The 17,812-nt window shown below is 36.9% G+C and overlaps 1 pseudogene; it reads right to left on the minus strand.

The window, feature by feature from the left end:
- Positions 1–7,702: 7,702 nt before the first annotated feature.
- Positions 7,703–8,620, minus strand: LOC124461144 (annotated as a pseudogene).
- Between the last annotated feature and the right edge of the window lie 9,192 nt (positions 8,621–17,812).

Below are 17,812 nucleotides of genomic sequence, written 5' to 3' on the forward strand. Positions count from 1 at the left end.
TGCTTGCTGTTGGTTTGCTTTGCCTCTTTTTATGCCATACACCCATGGGGTGAAATGGTATATTAAGTCGCCAAAATGTATTTAACAGGCAGAAGGAAGCATCTCCGACCCCACAAAGTATATATATTCTTGATCAGGATCAACAACCGAGTCGATTTAGCCATGTCCGTCCGTCCGTCCGTCCGTCGTATGAACTCGCAGATTCGGAGACTATAGAGCTAGAGCCACCAAATTGGTATGTAGACTCGTGTGGTATGTAAATATATAGAGTTTATTGGAATTTTGGCCACGCCCCCAGAATTTACATAAAACTGTTTTTCTTAAACAGTATAACAGATAGAGACATCAAATTTGGTTTATATACTCGTTTAGTTAGTGATCAGAAATAGTTTTTCCAACTTTTGCCACGCCCCTTCCGCCCCGTAGTTCAGATAAAACTGATTTTCTTAAAAACCATGTAAGCTACCGACATTAAATTTGTATGTAAGCTAGCCTAATAAACGCGCAGACATTGACTATTCAAAAATTTGACACTTCCATTTCCGCCCCGCAAATTAAACAAAACTGATTTTCTCTCTGATTTAGTATGTATACTGGCTTAGTATGCGCGCAGAATATATATTTTATATGTTGCCATAAATTTGAAAAAACCGATTTCTCTTGCAATTTTTGACCATTGCAATCAAATTTGGCGACTAATTAATCTTATCTATTTCTACCAAACTACCAAATTTTATTGAAATCGGACTGGAAACATGCAAAATTGGGATAGCGGCGGCGCTAGAGTGCTCGTGTGTTTGTAGAGTGAGCGAGATAGCATATGGTATGAGGCATGTTAAAACAATTTAATAGACATATATTGGTTTTCGAAATTTCAAATATTTGTTTCACCTGGTGTATGGTATACCCAAGTCGGCGAGTCGACTACTTACTTCATTGTTGTTGCTGTGGTTTTTCAAGTCGGCATATTCTAATCCAAATTTGGCATGCCTCCGCCCATGGTTGTGGTGGGTCGCTGTTTACTTGGGCAAGCAAGGCCGCTGCTTCCTGAGTCTGACGAGAAGGTCACCTCGACGCTTTATTTGAGGAATGGTCCTGGGCATCGGTATATGCCTTATTTTATATGGCAAGGACTTTTTATTTTATATTTGTTTTTTCTTTTGCCTTTTAATTGTTGCCAATGGTAGGCAGGATCGCCTTTAAGTAGGCGACGGCAAGGTTTGACTTGGGTCGCAAGCTCGGTATTTATAGGGGAACTTGCCATATTGGTCTTATGGCAAGTGTCCTTAACGCTACTTAAAGCTAGACATTATGCTTAAGTTCTAATTACTTATAATCTATCCCTAAAAGTATGTGGCCTAATCCTATCCCTAAAAGTACTACACTGCAAGCGGTGGTATCAGCGCGCCAGAAAAAGCGGCGGGCCGTCTTGGCCCATCCTGAGGGAAACTTCTGCGCGCTAGGAAAGCACTCAAGAAGGCAATCCACTCGAGCAAGCGGAGCTGTTTCCTTGACCTATGCGACTCGGCGGAAAATGACCCATGGGGCAGGGCATACAAAATCGTGGTCAAGCGCATTTATGCCTCGAAGCAGCGACCACCAACGGATCCAGAAATGCTCAAAGCATTGTTGCAGGACTGTTCCCCCATACTGGAGAGAAATAGTGAGTCGACGGATTAGAAGCACTCTCCCCTTCGCAGTAGATCCTATTGAGCTGGAGGAGATACGTGCGGCAGCAAAGAGGCTGAAAAACGGCAAAGCAACCGGCCAGACGGAATCTCAAACTGCGCCATAAAACTTGCGATGACAGAGAGTCCAGAACTCTTTGCTGAAGTCTACACCCAGTGCCTGCGAGAGGGCTCTTTCCCTGCAAGGTGGAAAGGCGGCTCGAAGAAATACTGCCTCGTCGTCACGCTAGACGTAAAAAATGCTTTCAACACGGCGGACAGGGGGCGTATTCTGGATGCCCTTCAGTCGTTCAGCGATCCTGCCTACCTGCGGCCATCGTGTGGAGCTACTTTCACGGCAGGCGACTTGTGTATAGGTCAGACGTGGGCTGCGAATCGTACAATGTTTCGGCTGGAGTAACACAATGCTCTGTCCTAGGCCCAACATTATGGAATGCCATGTAAACACGGTGGAAATATGCTCCGAAAACCTTGTGGATCTGATGATGGCGAGAAAGAGCATGTGGGAGGCGGTGAACAGTTTCGCCGCGTCACCAATCCGCGAGCTGCGCTTAGCCGAGCATGGCAGGGCTGGACTTGGAGTGGCATAGGAGGTAGCAGCAGGATCCCGGCCGCCCAAGTTGTCAAAGCAGTGTCTCCCCCATTTTCGTCCTTTTTCTGTCACCCACCTTTTCCCTCATATGTATTTATTCTTTACCCTATATTTTGTTGTTAGCCCTATAACGTTTTTCATCTCTGTTCCATTTAGTTGCTTAATAAATAAATAATGAATAAAAAAAGAGGACAGCCTATGAAACGGTTAGGTTAGAAACGAGAAATCGTCGAGCCTAAATGGTTCAAGAATTGATTTGAATCGAGCAACCTTTCTATATGATTGCACCATCGACTATAGCTTGCATCGATTAGTTTGTGGAATTGTGGCTCATTGAAATTTGCTGATAAATTTCCTGCTTTATGGCGAAACACTAGAAATATGACATTTTCTAGCGAACACTTAAAAATAGAATGTCTGCTTCCAAGTGACTTCATTTGGTGCTATGGATAAGGAATGTCCGCATTGTCATGCTCTGAAATTCAAAAATGAGACAGCTGGGATGTGTTGCGCGTCAGGAAAAGTACAACTACCTGAAATTGAAACACCACCTGAACCATTGAACGGCTTACTTATCGGCATGCATCCAGATTCTAACGTGTTCCTGAAGTCATTACGAAGATTCAATTCCTGCTTTCAAATGACATCGTTAGGAGCAACAGAAATAGTTCGAAATACTAATACAAATGGTCAACAATTCAATTCTACATTCAAAATCAGAGGCCAATTTATCATAAAATGGGCTCACTGCTGCCAATGCCAAACGAACCACATAAATTCCTATAAATCTACTTTATGGGCGGCGAGGATTCCTGAAAAGCACATGCCAATCGCCGTGAACGTTGTGATTATAATAACCTCGATTTACTTAATGACAGGCGCATCGTCAGCGAGCTATATGCTCTTTAGAACGAGCACAACGAGCTGTTGAAAATATTCAAATCACATATGCACCAATTACAAAGTGATAATTACACTATCGTCATTAATCCTGATAAAACAACAGCTGGAGAGCATTCGTAGATTCAATGCATTCGTTGTTGATTTGATAACACCATGTTTCTCATACGGACAATTATACGTGGCATGCTCTAGAGTAGGTAAACCATCCAGTGTTAGCTGAAGATGGACTAACATTTTTTGTTTTTGTGAACAATATTTTTATTGTTCACACTATAGCATTAAGATATTGATATGGTTTTAAGGGATAAATTATAATAATTTAAAAATAATGTTTTGCCTATCTATTTTTTATCTACACTAGAAATAAGTAGAAAATTATTTATATGGCAAAACAATGTTTGTCCTCAATGGACTCCTAAACCACATAACCGATTATAATAAAATTCGCACACCATGTGCAGTTCGATCTAACTTTGGAGACAGGATAGTTTAAATCTCAAATTATAGTCGCAATTTTAATTTTTCAAAAGCGGGCACAGCCAAGCGTTTCTTGTATTCTGAATAAATTTAATGTCTTGCAAATAAAGTTGAATACTGTTCATTATATATTCGTTCAACTAACTGAAAATAGTTTATCCAGTTCATTAGTTTCCCACTTAGCAAGAGGATAAACAAGTCATTAAATGTGAAACATTGAATGAACTGTGGGAAAAAAATATGCTTTTTTTGCCACTAAGTATAGATTTGAAAATTTGCAGGCATCAAACATATCATTGAATTGTTTCTCACTATTAATGGTAAACTCTTATAAGTATATTTGCTGTGCCAAAATATGTACTTTAAAAAATACCTAAATTACTTTGTTCGTGTTCTAAAACAAAACAAAAAAATAACATAATAATAAAAAGAAAAAGAATTAAAAAAAAAAATTTTATAACAATTTTTATACCCTTGCAGAGGGTATTAAAAAATTGGTCAATGTTTGTAACGCACAGAAGGAGACGTTTCCGACCCCATAAAGTATAAAGTATATATTCTTGATCAGCATGAGAAGCTGAGTTGATATAGCCATGTCCGTCTGTCCGTCTGTCCGTCCGTCTGTCTGTGCGTATGCGTTTTACTCAGCCGTCTTAAGAGCTATCGGTCTGAAATTTTGTTTCGGGGTTTTTTATTACCGGGAAAAATAAATTCATAAGGATCGGCCCACTATATCATATAGCTCTAGAAGAACTAGAAGAAACATTTTCATAAAAATCGGAGTATGCTATGAAATTTACATATGTGATTATATTGGATATAAAACCCCAGATCCCAAAATTTGAAAGTGATCGGATAAATATAAAACACACAGACGCAACGCTACATGAACTGTATGTGTATGCGTGCGTTGCTTTGCTTTGGGAATAAAGGAAGAAGAAGAACCAATTGTAAAATAGAGAGTAAAATTTTTTGTTTGTATATTGATGAATTGAGTTGCAGAAAACAAATTTTGAACATGTAAAATTATTATTACCAAGGACTGCAAGGGTATATAAACTTCGGCATAGCCGATGTTAGCTTCTTTGATATTTTTATTACACTTTCGCTTATATTTTCCAAATATTTTCTTTGTTAATGTCTGTGAGCAAATCTAAATTTTTTACCGTTGACAATCTGTGATATTTATCACCTATTAAAAGTATTTCACCCACTGTGCAGGCACTAAATATACTTGCCTACTTTTAGGCGACGCCAGTTTTATGTAAAAGCCAAGTTTGGTGTTGCCATCCCAACAAACTTCAACACGTATTTACAAGAACAACAAAAAGTATATCGCTTAGACGAACTCGTCTGCCAACTTAACACCCTTAATAGCCCATTCTAACGTCAAAAGTTTCCTATTTAACTAATGAAATGCAACATTGGCCACGTAAAATGGGGTAAAAGAAACTCTGTTGCTGGAAAGTCACGGTACACCAAACTAAAGTCAAAACCATCCAGTTTTTGAGCCAATTGAGTGAGGGTGAAAGAAAGTTTTGTTGTTGTTTATTTGTCAATGGTATTTAAGGTTTAATCTTTGCGGTCTTGAAAAGTTTTCGTGACACGCTAAAAGTGTTGAAAACATTGAAAATTTTCAGTTGAAGTTTACTTGAGTAGAGCAGCCTAGGCATAAAATTTCCTTTTTATCTCTCTGGATATCTTTAGTAAATTCAAATGTGTCACTTGTAGCAATACATTTCCAAAAGCAGTTTACAAAAACAACACCAAGAAGTACATATTTTTCGTTAACAAGTAAAAAAAGAAAAGATATTAATAAACACTTTCACCGCCAATACTTCAAATTCATAGCCAGGTGCAACTGTGGCGTGGCCAGTTCGGGCGAAAATTGTTTACAAATAGTTGCAAACAAAAAACCAAAACAAAAAAAAAACCAGAGGGCCGGGGCTAACTTCGACCGCGTCAAAGTTTGTATACCCTTGCAACTTTTTTGGTAAGTTTTTCCTTACCTATAGCCATCAAAGTGGAAAAACGTTTAAGCTAAAAGGGCTAATGTGTCCGAAAGAACGGCCTACAATCTTACCATAGGAAATACCGAAGATATTGATCAAAGTCACTGTTTTCCACCGATCGTTCCTATGGGAGCTATATGATATAGTTACCTGATCCTTATCAAATTTGGCACAATCATTAACAGATATATTAAACTAACAAATGTTTAATTTGAAAGCAATCGCGTCAAAAGTAACGAAGTTATTCACCAAAGTCACTGTTTTCGAAAGATCGTTCCTATGGGAGCTATATGATATAGTCACCCGATCTTGATCAAATTTCGCATAGTCGTTTATATGTGAAATTAACTCACCAATATTAAATTACATGACAATAGCTCAGAAAATAACGAAGTTATTAAGAAAAGTCACAGTTCGTGACTTTGCCTTTTGTATGGGAGCTATATGATATAGTGATCCGATCCGGCTGAATCCGAGATATACAACGCCTGCAGTATATACAAGCCTACATGCAAAATTTCAGCTCTGTAGCTCTTACGGTCTAGGAGGAGTTTGCGTTGATCCAGACGGACGGACGGACGGACGGACGGACGGACGGACGGACATGGCTATTTGAACTCGTCTCGTCGTGCTGATCAAGAATATATATACTTTATATGGTCGGAGATGCTTCCTTCTATGCGTTGCACACTTTCGACCAAAATTAATATACCCTTTTTGCAAGGGTATAAAAAAATTAAGATGGTAAGTATGCATGTGCGGGATGTTTGCAAGAAGACCTTTTGGCGTCTCTCGCCATTTATATGGCAAGAAGCCAACGGCCATAAATTCAAGCTTGTGGCGTGCTCCATGTCCATGCCATTGACATTGCCATTGCATTGCTGATACGAACAACATACACACACCCAAGAAGATTACTTTCTTTAGATTGCCTTTTTGGAGCGACATTGGACATCTCTGTGTATGGACAAGGGGGCGTACAATGAATCAAATAAAGAAAAAGCTTGGTCTACAAGAAATGTCAGTAAGTAAGGAAGTTCCATTGACCAGGTAAGATGAGAAACTTCATACAGATGCTGCCCGGCCTCTACGCCTCAGTGCCTGAAGTGAAATTTTGTGTTCTGTACCTGTGGCGTTTCTGATCTGCCTGCCCGCTTGTCTGTCGATGTGGACACATGCAATTGATATCGGTGGCCTCGTTCGCCTTAGTTGGTAAGTATTTTTATTCAGCGAGTGAAAGCATTACATTTCGCTTTAAAATGCTGCATACGTTGCGTATGCACAATCCCCTTTTTTTTGTTGAGGGGAAAATAAGACTACACAAAACATTGGTTACAAATTAATGCGACAGTTTTTATTTCTCTTTCGATTAAGTAAATTTCATTTGCAAGTTTTGTTGGGGCTTTTCTTAGGGCTGATGGGGATTAATGGCTGGCCTGCTTGGTAGGGTGGCTTAGCTGCTGGGGTGGCAGGCATGTTGGGCTTTTCTCTGTGGGAGCCCCAAGCACATAATAGCAGCAGCAACACTTCATACAAAGGTTCCACAGTTTAAACTAGTTTAGTTTAGTTGTTAGTTTAGTTGAGTAGTAGTTAAGCGCTAAGTTTTAAAAATACTATATAGTAAAGCTCTCAGTATATTTATACAAAATGCAGTCACTTGAGTTGTTTAAAATTAGATTAAGTTTGTGAAAAAAATGCCCAGAACTTGATTGATTTGTCATCAGCCCATTTTATATCACGTCCAGCTGCAGCTCTTTTTAGTCGCCCATCTGCCAATTGAACTTAATAGCTATGGATTTCTTGTCTTTGTTTTCTTTCTCTTTTGCTGTTACTATTTTTGTTGATGTCATTAATGTTTGTTGAATGGCGCCTTACATAGAATTTTTCCATGACATTATTCTACACAAATAAGTTAAAAAAATAAATATAAATGAAATGAGCAATGAACCTTTGCTCCTCTCCCCGTTAGAGTCCACGTTCTCATACGTATTCCCGATTTTGTTCATTTGTTTTTTTGTTGATTTGGATGCTTATTGCTTATACGCCGCATAGGCCAGATTCTGAGCCTCGCTGCCTTGCAGCCATCGACCGTAGCTTTGCTCGTGTTCATAGTGCGGATGCGCAACAACCTCGTAGTTCTCTTTCTTTGATTCTCTTTCTTTCAATCCAATGATGCTCGAGAGCAGCAGAGCAATCTTGCCAATGACCAAAGCCTAGAATGAGATCAGTGCCAAGAAGCCAATAGCCAGAGGCAGCAGAGCGGCCATAGCAGGCTTAAATGGGAATGAAAGGAATGAAAGGGGGATACATGCATTTGCATGTATGACTTTCGCTTGATTACAGCTTGATTCATCGTCGGAGAGTTTGCTGTCCACTGTCCGCTCATTAGCAATTGGAGCATAAATAATTAATAAGCGAACAGGATCGACAGCTTTCTATGGTCAGCGCAAAAAGAAAGTAAGCCTAGCTAACTGGCTAACTAAAAGGCAATTAATTACAGCAGCCAAAAACAGTCAACAGCAACAAGTTTGCTACTTGGACATGGAGGTTGTCAATGCACCGCTAGGAGATGCTTGGGAATCTGAATTGAAAATCAACTCTGTAATAATATATCTTATGTGGGACCACAAAATGATGTGTGCTACTCTACGTTTCTATGTGCATGTTTGTATGCATATTCCCTCCTACCACCCTATTCAACTTACACTCTTCCAAAGCACGTTGCACATCCTGGATGGAGTCCTTGGGGACCTTGAATTGCAATGTGTGTGTGCCAAAGAAGCGAGCAACACGCTCCACGGGCTTCCACCTCTTCTAGCAGCTGGACATCATTGAGGGATCGGCCTACTGGAATATCATCGGTTTTCACCAATGCCCTCTGTCAGCCTCACATCTCCGTTTTCCCTAGCAAAGTAATGCAGGGCACGTTCCTGTTTAAATATTATCATGTGACATCAGGAATGACAGTGAAAGAGAGAGAGAGAGAGGGAGAGATGGGGGCCGTTGAGGCAATCAGCGCGAAAAGACACAAATTTAAACATGATTGTAATTTTTTGGATATTTGTTTTTGCTCAAACACTAATGACACAACGGAGAGATGCGAGTGGTATATTATCCTTTTAGATGTTTGCACTAGCTGAGAGTGCTTTTGGCTTGACTTGCTTCACTTAATTGAGTGGCACTGCGCTCGATTAGCTTGTTCGATCTGTCGGTCAGAAGACAACCCGTAAACTGTGAATAAAAGACTCCCGCGGATCGAAGTTTTATTCCGCGGAGTTTTATTCCCCGCCAGCAGAGCAACGACAGCAGCAGCAGGAGCAGCAGCGACGACGCAAACAGAAACAGAAACGTTGGACAAAATAAAAATAAACGAAAAAGACACCGGCATTGACGATGCGACACGATGCGAGTGCTTCACACTCTCCTACCAATCCCCCACCAGAATTGAAACAGTAGCCGAGCTTAGAATTTAAATAAACAGCCCGAAGAAGACGTTAAGAGGAGGCGCATCGGCTGCAACCAACCTGGCCAAGAGCAAAAGACCGAAACCTCCTGATAGAGGCCGGTCGACAGTGCATATGCGTCGCAGTTGTCGTTGTCGTTGGCAGAGCCGTTATTTTGTTGTTTGTCAACACACTAAACCAACGGTTAACAACTATGGGTCACACACACACTGACACACAGATTGACACACACAAGCTAACAAAGTGTTAAGGGCAGAAGGTAAGAGCCATTAATTGTTTTAGGCTTAGCTGGTCAATTTATTTCGATATTATTGGCATTTATTTGACAGCTTAAAAACATATATGATGGCACTTTAGGCAAATGTTTTTTTTTTCTTTTTCTGATAACATCTTGCCATACTTTCAATGCTTTTCAAAGTTAATCTCACCCATAACCACAGCAGAAAGTGCTACTCCATTTAAAATTGCAGGCACGTGACTTTGTGGTATAGGGGAAGGAGGGTGGCCACAGCGCAGAGAGATGGGTGGTGGTTAATGTGGAGAGGGGAATTATCAATTGAACCGGCACCAACCACACCCTCCACAGTAGCAGCACCACTTATGAACTTGGCTGTGTGTGTGTGTGTGTGTGTGTGTGTGAAGTAGGCGAAGGCAAGGTTTGACTTAAAGTGATTTATTGGGGCCGCAAGCGCGGTATTTATAGGGGAACATTTACATTGGTCTTATGGCTGGTGACCTTAACGGCACTTAAAGCTAGACATTTTGCTTAAGTTCTAATTACTTATAATCTATCTCTAAAAGTATGTGGCCTAATCCTATCCCTAATTACTTATAATCTATCTCTAAAAGTATGTGGCCTAATCCTATCCCTAAAAGTATACTACACCTCCTTTTTTCAAAAAGAAAAATTTATATTTTTCTCATATCCTTTTTATATTATTTTTATTCTATCTAAATGTACTGTTTACTTTTTGTTTTCGTCATCAGTTATTACTATATTATTGTTAGGACCTATGCTCTGTATTTTATATTTGCCTGTGTATTTGTTTTCTAATTTATGTCCTGTATCATTTTTTAAATGTCCTTTCTTGTCCTTCAGTTAGCGATACTTTTTTGTGTTTTTATCATATGTTTCTTTTGTAATGCTTTAAATTTTCGATAAGCTGTTTCACCCTTTTTTGTGCTATTTGTAGTTTAAATTTTATTTTTTATTGAAGTCATCAATGTTGTAAATGGGTTCTACAGTTTCAGATGAGAATGGGAGTTTTAGGATGTTTTGCAAAGACTAGTTCAAAAGGTGCATAACCACGTATGGTGGATGGAGTGGTGTTAAAGCAATATGTGATGTGTGCTAGATATTCAACCCAATCGTCTTTTTTAATGGATATATATGACCGATGTACTCATTGAAAGTTCTATGGCTTCTTTCTACTGTTCCAAGAGTTTGATGATGTTGCGCCGCGGAGTTAATTTTAGTTATGTTAAAATTTTTGCAAAGTTCTATTAGTATTGAATTCATATATTCTTTTCCCATGTCTGTTAGAATTGTTTTCACTGAGCCGTAAATGAATTTTTCAAATATTGCCTTTGCAACCGCTTTTGCACTATTGTTTGGTATTGGTATTGATATGAGATATTTAGACAGATCGCAGATAATAGTAACTGTGTATTCATTATCATTCATTGTTTTTGGTAATGGTCCAATTGTATATATTATTATTGTGTCAAAAGTGGTTGCAGGGGTTGGTGTTATGATCAATGGGGAGTGGTTGTGTCTGGTTACTTTGGCTAGTTTGCACTTTTCGCAATTTTTGATGTATGTTGCAACATCCCGAGACATATTTTTCCAAAAGAAATCTCTTTTTATTTTTCCTAGTGTTCTGTTTACCCCGCAGTGACCTCCGTCTATTGGGTCATTATGATATTTATTTAATGTATTTTTTATTTCTTCTTTATTTGTTATTACTTTTACTTGAGGTAGAACTGCTATTTCTAAATGTTTTAATATGGGTTTTCCTTTTTGTTTTAGTTCATTAAGTGTAAGTGACCTAAATAGTTTTTCTGACATGTCTATCTTCAGTTTATAGATTCTTTGAGCACCGGCTTCTTTTTCAAGCCTTGGAAGGAATCGATCCAGATCTATTCTTCCACTAATGATCAAATCGCCTATGTTGAAAAAGAGTAATTTTTCTTTATTTTTGGTAATAAAACATTTGCATTTTTTTAATTTAATTTGCGCATACTTTTTGGCTTCGTTAGGATTTATTATTTCATATATTCTTGGTGTTTCTATTCTGTTATTGTTAATTTTGTTTTCCTTATGTGTTAAATTTTTTGTTTCTGATCTTGTTGCTACTTTAAGAAATACTTAAAAAATAAAATTATTAGTTTCTATGTTTTTTATATTTTCAAATTCAATTCTGGAGAGAGCATCCGCTGCGAATAGGTTCCTAATCATGTGACTTTCAGAGCACCCAATTACAATTAGATCATCCATATAAAGGAATGTTTGGGATGGTGATAGACCCGTTAATGCAAGGGACATCATTCTTTGAAACGAGTTTGGTGCAATTTTTAATCCATATGGTAATCGCTTGAATCTGAATGAGCCTTTATCTGTGGAAAATAATGTTATGTCCCGAGAGTTTTCTTCTAATTCTACTTGATGAAACCCTGACATTAAGTCTAAACAAGAGAAGTATTTAGCGCGTCCTAGTTGGTCGAGGATATCGTCCATTCTGGGTAGTGGGAATGTATCCGCTACTAGTTTTTTGTTAATTTTTCTATAATCAACTACCAATCTCCACCGTTTTTCATTGCTGCCAGGTAGCGACTTTTTAGGAACCAATAAGATTGGACTATTGAACTCAGACATTGATGGTTCAATAATATCATCATTGGTCAATTTGTCTACTTGTTTATTGATTTCGGTTTTTTGACTGGTAGACTGGTGTTGTGTCTTTGAGTCTTAATTTTTGTTTATAGAAATTGTTGGAGGATATCTGAGCATAATTTATGTAGGGGTTCTTTCATGAAGTCGGGAAAATGGGGTGCTATTTGTTCATTATTGTGGATTTATGTTTTCAATCATGTTGTTTATCTATTTTTAAGATTTCATAATCGGACTGGTTTTCATTTAATAGGTTTATATTTGTAATTTGCACGTCTGTGTTGTTAGTATTTAATATGCGGACATATGGGTTAGTCTTAGAAGCGATTGTGTTTGCGACGAATACCACCGGGTGTAATTCTTGATAAGAGATAAAGATGTTATTATAGTTTGAGGATATTGCAATGCGTACAACTTTGTGAGATATGGAATACATGTGTGTTTTGACTGATCCCTATATTAATTATAATTTTATATCTTGATTTATATGGATCTATTATCAATTTGTTGGTGGAATAATTGAGTGTGCAATTGAATTTTTTTATAAAGTCAAGCCCCAGGATTCCGTCACATGGGATGGGGAAATCATTTTCTATTACTTGGAAGGTGTGTACCGTTAAGAGGTTGCTGATCTTTAGTTTGGTTTCACCTATTGTAAATACGACGTCTTTGCCTATTCCACTAAGTTTTGTCCGTCTTTGTATGTCAACTGTATTGTCTTTACTTAATAATTTTTGGTTGTTTTATTAGTACATCGTCAAAGTTTAAAGATATGTAGTTATTAAGGTTGCAATTTAAACTATATATTTTATTTGTTTGATTTTTTACATCAGAGGACTTTCGGAGTTTTCCGAATTTTCTCCTACGTTTGTAATTCTAACATTATTTTGTTGTGTTTTAGGAGGATAATTTGTATTTCTATTGTTGCAATTTCTTCTAATTATTACTATAGTTATTGTAATTCCTAGTATTGTTATAGTTAGTATTATCATTTGGGTTTTTATTTTGGTAATTATTATTATAATTCTATTATTATTGTACGAGTTCCTATTTGTGTTATTTTTTTTAGTATAAATCACGCTGCGATCCTGTTGTGGATGTATTTACAAATTTAGCTACAACATCATTCTTCTATTATTGTTCTGAATTTTCCGTTTTCGCAGTTCTTTATGATTGATTTCACTGATGTTTGAGTTGCATATTTCTTTGCTGTTTCAGGGTTTACGTTGTCTGTTAAGAATGCGCGTTTTAATGATTTAGTGAGATTTTCTATTTCTGACATAAATAAACTTGCGTTCTTGCCATTTTGTTTTAAATTCATTAGTCTTGCCTCTGCTACCTGAACTGTTTCACCCTTAATTTCTTTCTTTAATGTTTGGATTATACCATTTATAGTGTTTTCATTTGTTACTAGTAGTCTAACGTCCCCTTTTAGTTTGATTTTATGACTTTAATAGCTGTTTCTTCATGTTCTGCTTTTATTGATTAATTCCAGTGAATCTATGAAACTTTGAAGTCTTTCTACTCCACCGTCATACTCCTGAATCAGCTTAGAAGCTGTGTTAAGAAATTCAATCTTTGTTTGCACCATCTTTGGTTTTGTATTATCTTGAATGTCTTCTGGGTTATCTTTTACACCTGATATATCTTGAATGTCTTCTGGGTTATCTTTTACACCTGGTTCTTCTGTCTCTTTTGCTACTAGAGGTTCAAAAGTTGCTTCTAGATTCGAATCTACCGGTTCTTGTGGAGCTTGCTGCGATCAGAAAGCTTTATGTGTGCGTGCAAGCTTTGTAACTCTTCTTGAGCTTTTTTTAAAAGCTTGCTTTGATAGCGGCAAGCTTTACAAGTGTGTTGTTTGTGCATTTTTGAGTGCACATGTTGGACATCTGCTCTTATTTAGGGTATGTTGGGGTATATTAGACTGATTGGAATCTATTTTTGAATGATATATGTTCAAAGATATGAATTTTTTTTTGATTTCGCTTTTTCTTTTTGATTCGAGGGTATTTTGGCAATGATAGACTTATTCAAAAAAAGGAATTTGTAAACAATATATAGTCATGTATCCAACTCCAATACCCAATAACATATAAATATTGCGCCCCCTAAAATTCATAACGTTAAAGTAAACATCCGTTTTTATAAACAATTGTCCCCTCAAAACCAAAGCGTATGAACGCTAATCCATAAAATTAACATAAACAATTAAACACTTGAAATAATAATTGTCCCCCTAACAACCAAAAGCGTGAGATTGCTATCTCAGCAATTAAAATCGGACCAATCAAATCATCGAAATATCAATCACGCCACCAAAGGGCTCCCAAATTTAGCTTATAAATATAACCATAAGACATTTTTGTAACCAGTTCTAAGTTTTCATTCAAATAATAAAGTACGTTGCTTTTAACTCACAAAACATATCTTTTTTTCCCTATTGGGAAAATTGGATATTTAATTGGCGCAGTCGGTAGGATTGGAAAAAAGTTATTCCATCCGTGTTACATATAGAATTGTTATCCGTGTGTTACATAGAATTGGTGAATAATCACTGTAGTGAACTGTTAGTCTATCTGTCCGACGCGTAGAATTGTTATCCGTGCGTTACATAGAATTAGTGAATAATCACTATAAAATTCCGATCCGACATCAAGAACTTACGAGTAGTGCTCAAAAGTCTACAACAGTGAAAAACATTGCAACCAAAAAAAAAAAAAAAAAATATTTACGCCAACTGTGCGCGAAAATATTAACTGTGTGTTACAACCATTAAATCCACTTGAGGAACAAAAACGCCAACTTGTGTGGGAACAAAAAACCAAAATCCAAAATAAAACATAACCAAAACCCAGAAAATTAACAAAACAAAACACCACAAAAAAACCCAGAAGATCAACAAAACAAAACATCACTAAAACCCAGAAAAAAAAAAAAACAAAACAAAACATCACTAAAACCCAGAAAATCAAAAAAAAAAACACCACTAAAACAAAAAAAGAAGAAATAAAATGGCTGTAGAACTCACCGAAGCCCACCTCAATCAAGCACTGTCTTCGTTAAGACAGGTGGCAAATTATGATGGAGCTCCAGAGAATCTGACGTCATTCATAAGGAGGATAGATTTTATTATGCACCTATATCCAACCCATGATATAAGGCAACATAACATATTGTTCAGTGCAATCGAGATGCAGATCACTGGAGATGCACAACGGCTCTCACAAATTGGACAAGCCAACACCTGGCCGGAACTAAGGACACTCCTCATCAATGAATTAAAGACGCAGACCCCCTGTGAGGAACTTCTTCGACGCCTCTACAACACCAACTATGCAGGAAATCTTCGTAAGTTTGTAACAGAATTAGAAGATAAGTCCTATATTATCACAAACAAATTAAGTCTAGAAAACGATGCAAATAACACCGCTCTTTATACAAATGCTTTAAATAACACTATAAAAGACGTAATAAACAAAAAATTACCCGATAGATTATTTATGACGTTAGCTAGATAAATTTAAGCAAGTAGCTCAAAGAGAAGGGTTATACGAGAATAGTATAACAGAAATCAGAAAATCAAACCAAAGCCAAAATCAGAATCAAAAAGGTGGAAAATCTTTTGTACCCAATAGTACACCTCCGTCTCAAACAAAACAATCAGTTACAACACAAAACCAAAAACTATTCCAAGAATTTCAACAAAAATTAAATATTGACAGGTCTCAAAATCCAATGAATAGTCAACAGCAAAACAACTATTCAAAGAATAATGTAGCAAACCAGCCTACGAAAAGGCAAAGAGAAAGTAATAGTGGAATTAGCAAAATGGACACATCCGAAAATTTTCATCAGAATGCCTCGGATCAATCGGAAGAAGAGATAGAGACAAGTCCTTCATCAGAATAATGATGAACAATAAACCTTTGAGATGTGTAGTCGACTCAGGCTCTTCAATTAATATAATGTCCGAAAACTTTTTTAATTTCAAAACCTATTTAGGAGATTCCAAATTTCACATGATTGAAGGAGCAGTAGAACTAAAAGAAATTATTTTCCTTGCACCCAGCAAACTTTGTCCGACAGAACAAAAATTTTATATCCATAAATTTTCAAATAAATACGACATGTTGATAGGCAGAACTTTCCTAAAAGCCTGCAAAGCACAAATAAATTATGAAGAAGAATACGCAAAATTAGGAAACTATACATTTTATTTTAGAGATGTTGAAGAAATAGAAGAAGAACAAAACATAAAAGTTTTGGGCCCACCCACAGAAAGGGACCCGGAAACAAATTGTGCGATTGAAAACGAAATAATAGAAAGTAATGAGTACAGACTCGACCATTTAAACAACGAAGAAACTCAAAAACTAAAAAAAGTCTTGTACGAATTCAGTGACATTCAGTACCGCGAAGGTGAAAATTTGACTTTCACGAGTACACATGGAAGTCAACAAACAAATAAATGAAATATGAACATTTGATATGAGTCAACAAACAAACATTTGATATGGAAGTCAACAAACAAATAAATGAAATGATTGAACATTTGATATGGAAGTCAACAAACAAATAAATGAAATGATTGAACAGGGTATCATTCGAAATCGAATTCCCCCTACTGTTCACCCATTTGGATCGTTCCAAAAAAATGAGATGCTTCCAAGAAACAAAAATTCAGATTAGTCATTGACTATCGAAATCTAAACGAAGTCACAATAGATGACAAATTTCCAATTCCAGTCATGGACGAAATTCTCGACAAACTGGGAAAATGCCAATACTTTACCACCATTGATTTAGCTAAGGGATTTCGTCAAATTCAAATGGATCCTGAATCTATTGCAAAAACAGCTCTCTCAACTAAACATGGCCATTACGAATACACACGTATGCCATTTGGTCTTAAAAATGCCCCGGCAACATTCCAAAGATGCATGAATAATCTTTTGGAAGACCTTATTTATAAGGATTGCCTTGTTTATCTGGATGACATCATTGTGTACTCCACTTCATTGGAGGAACACATACTATCACTCAGAAAGGTATTTAACAAACTAAGAGAAGCTAATCTTAAACTCCAACTCGACAAATGCGAATTTATGAAAAAGGAAACAGCATTCATTGGTCATATAATAACAACAGAAGGTATAAAACCTAACCCAGATAAAGTCAAAGCAATTCAAAAATTTGCGATACCCAAAACTCCAAAAGAAATTAAATCATTCTTAGGATTATGCGGATTCTTCCGGAAATTTATACCCAACTTTGCACATATTGCAAAACCTTTAACTCTAGGATTAAAGAAAGGAGCTAAAATAAATATAAACGACCCAAATTATATTTCATCCTTCGAAAAATTAAAATATCTCCTTATGAATGATCCTATACTTGCATATCCCGATTTCAAAAAACCATTTTTCCTAACCACAGATGCTAGCAACATAGCTTTAGGTGCGTTCCTCTCACAGGACCAGAGACCTATTTCTTATGGTAGTAGAACACTTAACGAACACGAACTTAATTATTCAGCCATAGAAAAGGAATTACTATCTATTGTATGGGCAACCAAATATTTTAGGCCATACCTTTTCGGTAGAAAGTTCGAGATTCTTAGCGACCATAAGGCTTTAGTATGGCTCAACAATATAAAAGAACCAAATATGAAACTTCAAAGATGGAAAATAAGACTAAATGAGTTTGATTACAAAATTAAATATTTACCTGGCAAAGAAAATCATGTAGCAGATGCCCTTTCCAGAGTTAAAATAGATAAAAACTTT

The sequence above is a fragment of the Drosophila willistoni genome, unplaced genomic scaffold (assembly GCF_018902025.1).
Source record: "Drosophila willistoni isolate 14030-0811.24 unplaced genomic scaffold, UCI_dwil_1.1 Seg211.1, whole genome shotgun sequence".
NCBI classification, from domain to species: domain Eukaryota; kingdom Metazoa; phylum Arthropoda; class Insecta; order Diptera; family Drosophilidae; genus Drosophila; species Drosophila willistoni.